Below are 7,979 nucleotides of genomic sequence, written 5' to 3'. Positions count from 1 at the left end.
AATTGAGTACACTCGATTTCCAGACTCAGAGAGGCCTTGAAACATTACCCGAGGGAACAGAGAAAGGGCCAAGTCTCGCTACCATCAAGCCTTTGTCTAAAGTTATTCACTGCTTTCTCGGTTCTTCCTGGTCTGACATTAGGTTGGCCTCTTGGAACATCCTTCCAGCCAGTCTCCCTAGTTAGGTTCTCCTCCTAAATCTACCCTTCTGATTTGCCATCCTCTGTGGGCCTTGATTCCACAAATGAGAGTCATTTCTTGCAACCATCTTCTTCCGAACAAAGAACTTCTTTCCGAACAAAGAACTTCTTTCCGGTGCCACCTCCTTACCCAGACCTAATATAAGGATAGGGTCCTCTGGATGCACGGTACCACTCCGTCTGACAAAACCTTTACCTGCAGCCTCCTCCCTCCCACCCCCAACCCCCGCTATATACTCACCTTCATTCTGCTGCCCTCTTACGCAGGTACCCTATTCTTCCTCATGTTGCCAACCCTAAAGGCTTCATGGACCCACGTTACCTTTTTTCTTTTTTTCTTTTTTCTTTTCTTTTCTTTTCTTTCTTTCTTTCTTTCTTTCTTTCTTTCTTTCTTTCTTTCTTTCTTTCTTTTTTTGGTTTTTCAAGACAGGGTTTCTCTGTATAGCCCCGGCTGTCCTGGAACTCACTCTGTAGACCAGAGTGAGTCCAGAGGCCCCAAACTCAGAAATCCGCCTGCTTCTGCATCCCAAGTGCTGGGATTAAAGGCATGCGCCACCACCACCCGGCCCCATGTTGCCTTTTATTTCACCTATTTGGGCTCCTTTGACTGACTCCAACAATGGTCACAGAGAATTTCAATATCTACTTACACAGTCATTGGACCCAGTCTAGCAGGACATTTGTCACTATGTCCCACTCTTCCCATCAAGACAGAGAGCCCCTGCGGATGGCAGCTCAGGAGCATACTCACACTCTTCATGTTCTGGATAGAGATAATAATCCAGCCTGTGCTGTAGTAGGCTCATACTGACCCTCAAGACTTGTGCCTGATCAACCAGGCTGCAGTTCCTACATGTTCCACCTGAACCTGAACGCTCTCATAGGGTAATATGGAGATATTACCCTAATTCCGCATTCCTCCTTCTGCCTCTCACTTCTCAATGCTAGCTAGATCTTAAGGGCGCTTTCTCTTACTATTCCCCTTGACCCCTATTACCAAATGTACATTACTTGAACAGACCATGTGTATCCAAGTATCCACGCAGGTAGAGTGGACAGGATTTCCTTCTCCTGGGGTTCTATAACAGCCCTTACCTCTTCACCTAGGCCCCTGCCCATGCAAGCCTTAACCTTACGCCCAGCATCCTCCTCCATTATGTGGATGCCCTCCTTTGAAGTCTCTCTTATGAACAGCCTCTACAGCATACATTCTTACTTGTTAACTTTCTGACTGAATGAGACAAAGTATCCCTCTCTAAAGCCCAGACACTGTCTTCCCATATAACTTACCAGTGACTCACCGCATCTCCTTTTTCTTTTGGAATATAGTAACACCACAAGGCTCTAGAACATACTTTCTCCTCAAACCAAATGCAATCTTCTCTTTTTACTGGATCTTACTGGTTCTTTTTCTTTTTTTTTTTTCTTTTTTTTTTTTTTAAGCTGGAGAATAACTTTATTTGTTCTAGGGCATTCCCCTAGAACTTCTGAAACTGCTTCTTAGTGCCAGCAGCCTTGGTGGCCTTGAGCACATAGAATCTGAACAGTCTTGCTCAGGCCCCCCCACCTCCCTGCCCAGCACTCTCCAACAATGACAATGTCGCCGATCTGTACATCCCTGAAACAGGGGGACAGGTAAACAGACATGTTCTTGTAACGCTTTTCTAAGCTATTATACTTTCGGATGTAATAGAGACAGTCCAATCAGATGACAATGGTTCTCTGCATCTTCATCTTCATCATGACATCTGACAGAATCTGACCCTGGATGGAGATATTACCCGAAAAGGGGCATTTCTTGTCTGTGTAGGTACCCTCGATGGCCTCTTTGGGCATCTTGAAACCTAGATTGATGTTTTTGTAGTACCAGTACCAAGGGAGTTTTTCCTTGGGGGTTTCTCCCAGCAAAACAGCTTCTTGTTTTGAAAGATTGTAGGCTGCTTTTGGTAAGCATGCTCCGTCTGAGTGTCTACCATCTTCCTGGAAACCTGAGAAAAGGAGAACTCATTGGTTATTTTTATCTGGCTCTACCATGTAGGGGTCTTAGCCAAATCATTTTACCAAGCTACTGAGAATCCTCTTACAGAAGCATTGTATCCCACTCACTGTGTGACCCCTCCTGGAGAAAAAGCCGGGTAGAAAAGGAAGCTGGGTTTGGGCTGATGGTGGCATATCTCACTCAGAGCTAAGCTGGTAGGACAAAGAGGAAGCCCAGAGGGGTCAGAGTATGGGCAGATCAGGGACAAAGATGGCAGCTGATTAAAACTACATGAAACATAAACCCTTTCCCCCAGCTTGCTTTTTGGTTAGGGTGTTTTGTAGCAGTAATAGAAACCCTAAGACAGTCACCTTCCTGTGTTGACAATCTCTCAATCCAGGTGCCTTTTTCCCCGAAGATTATGAAGACTCCACTCCTGTATAAATCTTCTTGACTTACTGCTTCCTTCTTTTAGCCATCCATTGCATACTCCTCTTACTGGAGTCCCACCTGGTATTTGAACTGATGGCAGCTTTTTTAAAAGTACACTAAATACAGGCTATGCTATTATTGGGAATAATAAATACCTCTTAGAAGCACAATATCTCTTACTACACAAAAACTAGGGTCCAAGCATTCCCACCAATACTGATAGACCCTCAGAGCTGGGGAAACCCTCACTCAAGTCTCAGGATGGCACGGCCACCCAATAACTCAAGAGAGACTGATCTTGCTGCAAACACACGAGGTTTATTCAGGATAGGCCAGTATACTGGGGTCGAGTTCATTACCCATGCAGGGCAGAGGAGCTCGACCTTGAGCACAAGAAGTGAGGGGTATTTAAAGGGAAAACCCACAAACTAGGGGGGTGAGGGGGTTCCCAAGGAAACATAACATAAAAACAGTGGAAAATTCTAAAGGGACCCAACCCCTGATTGAGTCAAGGTCATAAGGAAAACATCCTGTATACTCATTATTCACAAGAATGTCGTCTGGTCAGTGTTATTCACTTTATGGCTGACCGTTCCCTGGAACCACCCAGATAGCTTATAACCTGCTTTTTGTTCTTGGACCTAGCTGGGGGGGTGTGTGTGGCGGGGGGGTGGGGGGGGGGCTCTGTGGACAACAGGTTCCTGAAACTGGCCAGTCTACATTCTTAGCTTGTTACAGAGATTTTCCATGCCCTTTTAGGTAAAGTTTATACAGTATAGATTCCTACTAATACATTTCTACTAAATGCTCCTTTTTTCTTAATTCTAAAATTCTCCAACCCTATAATACCATGCAAAGAACACATGGACCAAGGAATAAGTGAGGCAGATTTTACAAAGGAATGCTGTGCCGGGTGGTGGTGGTGGATGCCTTTAATTCCAGCACTTGGGAGGCAGAGGCAGGCGGATTTCTGAGTTCGAGGCCAGTCTGGTCTACAGAGTGAGTTCCAGGACGGCCAGGGCTACACAGAGAAACCCTGTCTCGAAAAACCAAACCAAAACAAAACAAAACCCCCAAAAAACCAAAGGAATGCTGTGGTAAAGCTCTGTTAATTAAGGCCAAAGTCCACCATTGACTGGAGAGCCTCCAGACTTTGCAAGTAATGGAAGATTCTGTTCATTACCAGGGGTTCTCTTCTGATCTTGTCTGGGGAATTCAAAGCCTCCACCTATGCATTCTACCTGAAGAATGTCCTATAGCCTCAGTTAGATTACAGGATCAACTTCTTTTCTCCTTATAAGAACCCATCCAGCTAGTGCCTAGGATTCCTAAAATGCTTCCCCATGCAAATGACGCATCTTGGTACCCTTAAGCCTTCAGCCAATGACTTTTTGCCCATCCTGGATGTTTCTACCCACTATCCCTCAAAACTTTATCAGCCTTGACTCACCCAAAGTAAAGTTGATCTGCCTCCTGATAGCTGGTCCAGGTGTGGTCATTCACCATGCACACTCACAAGGCTTCGGAACCCCCCACTCATCCAGGCCTCTGCTCCTTCACCCACATGAACTGCATTGGCCAGCAGTCCACAAGGGCAGGGAGAATCACAGGATAGTTACTTTTTTGCAGGTAACAAGCACATTGAAAGAGCAAGAAGTCCTATAGGTGTTTTTCCTAATAAAAGAGTACTGTGTCTTTTCCTCCTTGACTGTGATCTGACCTCACAGTCTTTGATGATTAGTTAACTTAAAAATAAATAAATAAATAAATAAATAAATAAATAAATAAATTGAAAGACCCCCAGAGACCCTCACTCAAGTCTCAGGATGACACAACCACCCAATAACTCACGAGAGACTGATCTTGCTGCAAGCATTCGAGGTTTATTTGGGATAGGCCAGTACCGGGGTCAACCCTGTAACCTTGCAGGCCAGAGGAGTTTGACCCCGAGCACAAGGAGTAAGGGGTATTTAAAGGGAAAAAAACACAAACCAGGGAGATTGAGGGGGAATTCTAACCCAAGGTATTCAGTCAGTTAGAGAGGGGAACATATTCATTCTAGGAATGTAATCTTCATCTACATCGGTGGGGTGGAGAGCCTCAGAGGGGTGGAGAGCCTTGTGAACCAGTTGACCTTCATTCCTAGTTCCACCCTCATTGTGGATCAGTCAGGAGGGGCAGGCCTCGGGAACCAGAGCCCTGAGGCTGTGAGTTAGCCAGGTTCCTGGAACTGGCTAGTCTACATTCTTGGCTCGTTACAGAGGTTTTCTATGCCCTTTTAGGTAAAGGTTATACATTATACATTTCTATTAAATGCTCTTATTTTAAAATTCTAAAATTCTCCAGCCCTACAAAATAAATGTATGTAACAAATGTATGTGCCCATTTCGGGGGAAAGGGTAAGTTGTTCCTGGCCATCAAATGTGGGGAATGTGAAGGGTCTTTACTTAAACAGAAAGTTTTACAAGAGGGGCAGGTTACAAAATAGACTTACATTCCTTTGATCTCTCCTTTAATAAAACAAAACAGAAAAAAAAAACAACCCCCCCCCCAAAAAAAAACCCCTTGTAGTTATTTCTCTCACACACCACTTACAAAAGACAGAAGTCGCAACCCTTACCTGTGCCCTGAGCCACTGAACCCAGCTTACACCTTTTTAAGAACTGTTAGCTAACTCCCAAAGCCTGTGTCCCAGGGAATGGGACAAAGACACAGTACTCTTGCATTAGGATAAAAACCTACGGCACTTCCTGCTCTCTCAGCGTGCTTCTACCTGCATAAAGCAGTTGGACATACCTTTACCAAAGCAAACATCAGTTTTCCAGTTCTCCAGATCCCACCCACCAAGAACCTGTCTCATCTTGTGCCTTTCCTCCAGCCTGGTACAAGCTGATTCAAACCTTGCTCTCCCACAGTCAGCTAGCCTTGCCCGCCCACCTAGGGTGGAGCCTTCCGACCTAGGAGAAGCCTATTGTCCTGCCACTTCTGCAGCTTCCTGAAAGAAGCCACCACCTGCTGAGTTACTAAGCCTGTCTGCCCCTCAAGTTCCTGACAATCAAAAGACACTGATGAGGCTACGAGATCCTGGGTCCCCTCCCTTTATATACTCAGACTCCTAAGTAAACATTAGGCCTTGATCTGAAACCTGTCTTGGTCTCATTTTTTATTCTTTTCTCGCCGTCCTCCCATGTAGCCCCATCTCTCCATTCTGGGAACCCATTTCTTGTAGCTGCTGGCAGCTACACCATTAGGATAAAAACCTATGGCACTTCCTGATCTCTCAGTGTGCAGTGCGACATCCCTTTACCAAAGCAAACAGCACTTTTCCAGTTCTCCAGATCCTACCCACCCAGAACCTGTGTCAACTCCTGTCAAGCTCTCCTACCAACCGCCATTCCCTCTTCTATCCATCTGTATCCCCCAGTGAACCGCTACAACTGAAAGAAAAAAAATAAACTAGCTATCCTCAAAGACTTCTGGTACGTTCTCCGGAATTGTCTTATTCCTTTCTGTGCAGTAGTGTAGTGGGTATTCCCGGTTGTCAACTTGACTATATCTGAAATGAACTACAATCCAGAATTAGAAGGCTCACCTGTGGTCTTAATCAGGAATGAAGGTATGGGTCAATCCTCCAGGAAAAGAGCCAAGACCTGCTGAGGTGCTTGCTGAGGGGGAAGGAAATACAGAATGGGTAGTAGAGGAAGGTAGTTATAAATACCAGCTAAGGCCATGTAATCAGTTGCAGAAACAAGGATTATAAAGTAATATGAATGCTTCTGTCTTATTTTATTAAGAACACATTTTTCTTTCTTCCAATTTCTTTAACATCAATTGGTATTTAAGTTGAGACACTAAAAGAATGTTCCCAAGGGACACTGCCCCATTGTAAATTTATAAATGCATTTGTGATTGTACAAGGAATAGTTATATCATGTTAGGCGCATTCATGATTTTGTTATTGTTTCATGTGGACATGAGATATTATTTGTGTCAAGTTGACAAGGGGTGGGTTGTAGTGGCTATGAATCCCAGAAGACTAAGATAGGAAGATCCATGAGTTCAAGATCATCTGGGATTAAAGGTGTGGTGGCATAGTGGCAATGAATCCTAGAAGATTAAGACTGGAAGATCTATGAGTTCAAGCAAGGTCATCTGGGATTAAAGGTGTGGTGGCATAGTGGCAATGAATCCTAGAAGATTAAGACTGGAAGATCTACAAGTTCAAGCAGGGTCATCTGGGATTAAAGGTGTGGTGGCATAGTGGCAATGAATCCTAGAAGATTAAGACTGGAAGATCTATGAGTTCAAGCAAGGTCATCTGGGATTAAAGGTGTGGTGGCATAGTGGCTATGAATCCTAGAAGATTAAGACTGGAAGATCTACGAGTTCAAGCAGGGTCATCTGGGGCTAAAGGTGTGGTGGCACACACCTTTAATCTGGGCCATACCTTTTGCTGGAGACCTATATAAGGAAATTGGAAGAAGGAAAGCTCGCTCTGCTTCACCTGTTTGCCTTGTGGGACTGAGCAACTGCTGGATCCTCGGACTTCCATTCACAGCTGCTGCCGACCTTTGTTGGAAGATGGACTACAGACTGTAAGTCATCAATAAATTCCTTTACTACATAGAGACTACCATAAGTTCTGTGACTCTAGAGAACCCTGACTAATACAAAATGGTACCCGGAGTGACTCTAAAGGGGCAGAAGTATAAGGATGGATCTTTTAAAAATCTGGAGATGGCCGGGCGGTGATGGCGCACGCCTTTAATCCTAGCACTTGGGAGGCAGAGGCAGGCGGATTTCCGAGTTCGAGGCTAGCCTGGTCTACAGAGTGAGTACTAGGATAGCCGGGGCTACAGAGAGAAACCCTGTCTTGAAAAACCAAAAAAAAAAAAAAAAAAAAAAAATCTGGAGATGGTTTGAGAATCCATCAGCTCCTTCAACTACTGAAACCTCTCCAAATTCTCTCCCTCCTGATGAGGGCCACAAGTGAGCCTTCTAATTCTGATTGTTGGGGGGGAGGGGGGTGAGGGCGAGGGGAGGGGGAGAAAAGAAAATGCCCAAAGACATAGCCACAGGCATGCTGATGGGAACAGTTCCTCCATGGAAGTTCCCTCTTCACAGGTGACCGTATTTTGTATCAAACTGAGAGGAATTAACTAGCTTAATTGACCAACTGTTAATGTACAAAGAAACCACCAGGTGGTAGTGGCACACGCCTTTAATCCCAGCACTTGGGAGGCAGAGGCAGGTGGATTTCTGAGTTCAAGGCCAGCCTGGTCTACAGAGTGAGTTCCAGGACAGCCAGGGCTACACAAAGAGACCCTGTTTTGAAAAAAAAAAAAAAAAAAAAAAAAAAAAAAAAAAAA

General features: G+C 44.8%; 1 pseudogene; it reads right to left on the bottom strand.

Moving 5' to 3' along the window:
• Positions 1–1,678: 1,678 nt before the first annotated feature.
• On the bottom strand, positions 1,679–2,176 carry LOC116087726 (annotated as a pseudogene).
• Between the last annotated feature and the right edge of the window lie 5,803 nt (positions 2,177–7,979).

The sequence above is a fragment of the Mastomys coucha genome, unplaced genomic scaffold, assembly GCF_008632895.1.
Source record: "Mastomys coucha isolate ucsf_1 unplaced genomic scaffold, UCSF_Mcou_1 pScaffold13, whole genome shotgun sequence".
NCBI lineage: Eukaryota > Metazoa > Chordata > Mammalia > Rodentia > Muridae > Mastomys > Mastomys coucha.
This window is presented reverse-complemented; position numbering and strand designations above follow the sequence as displayed.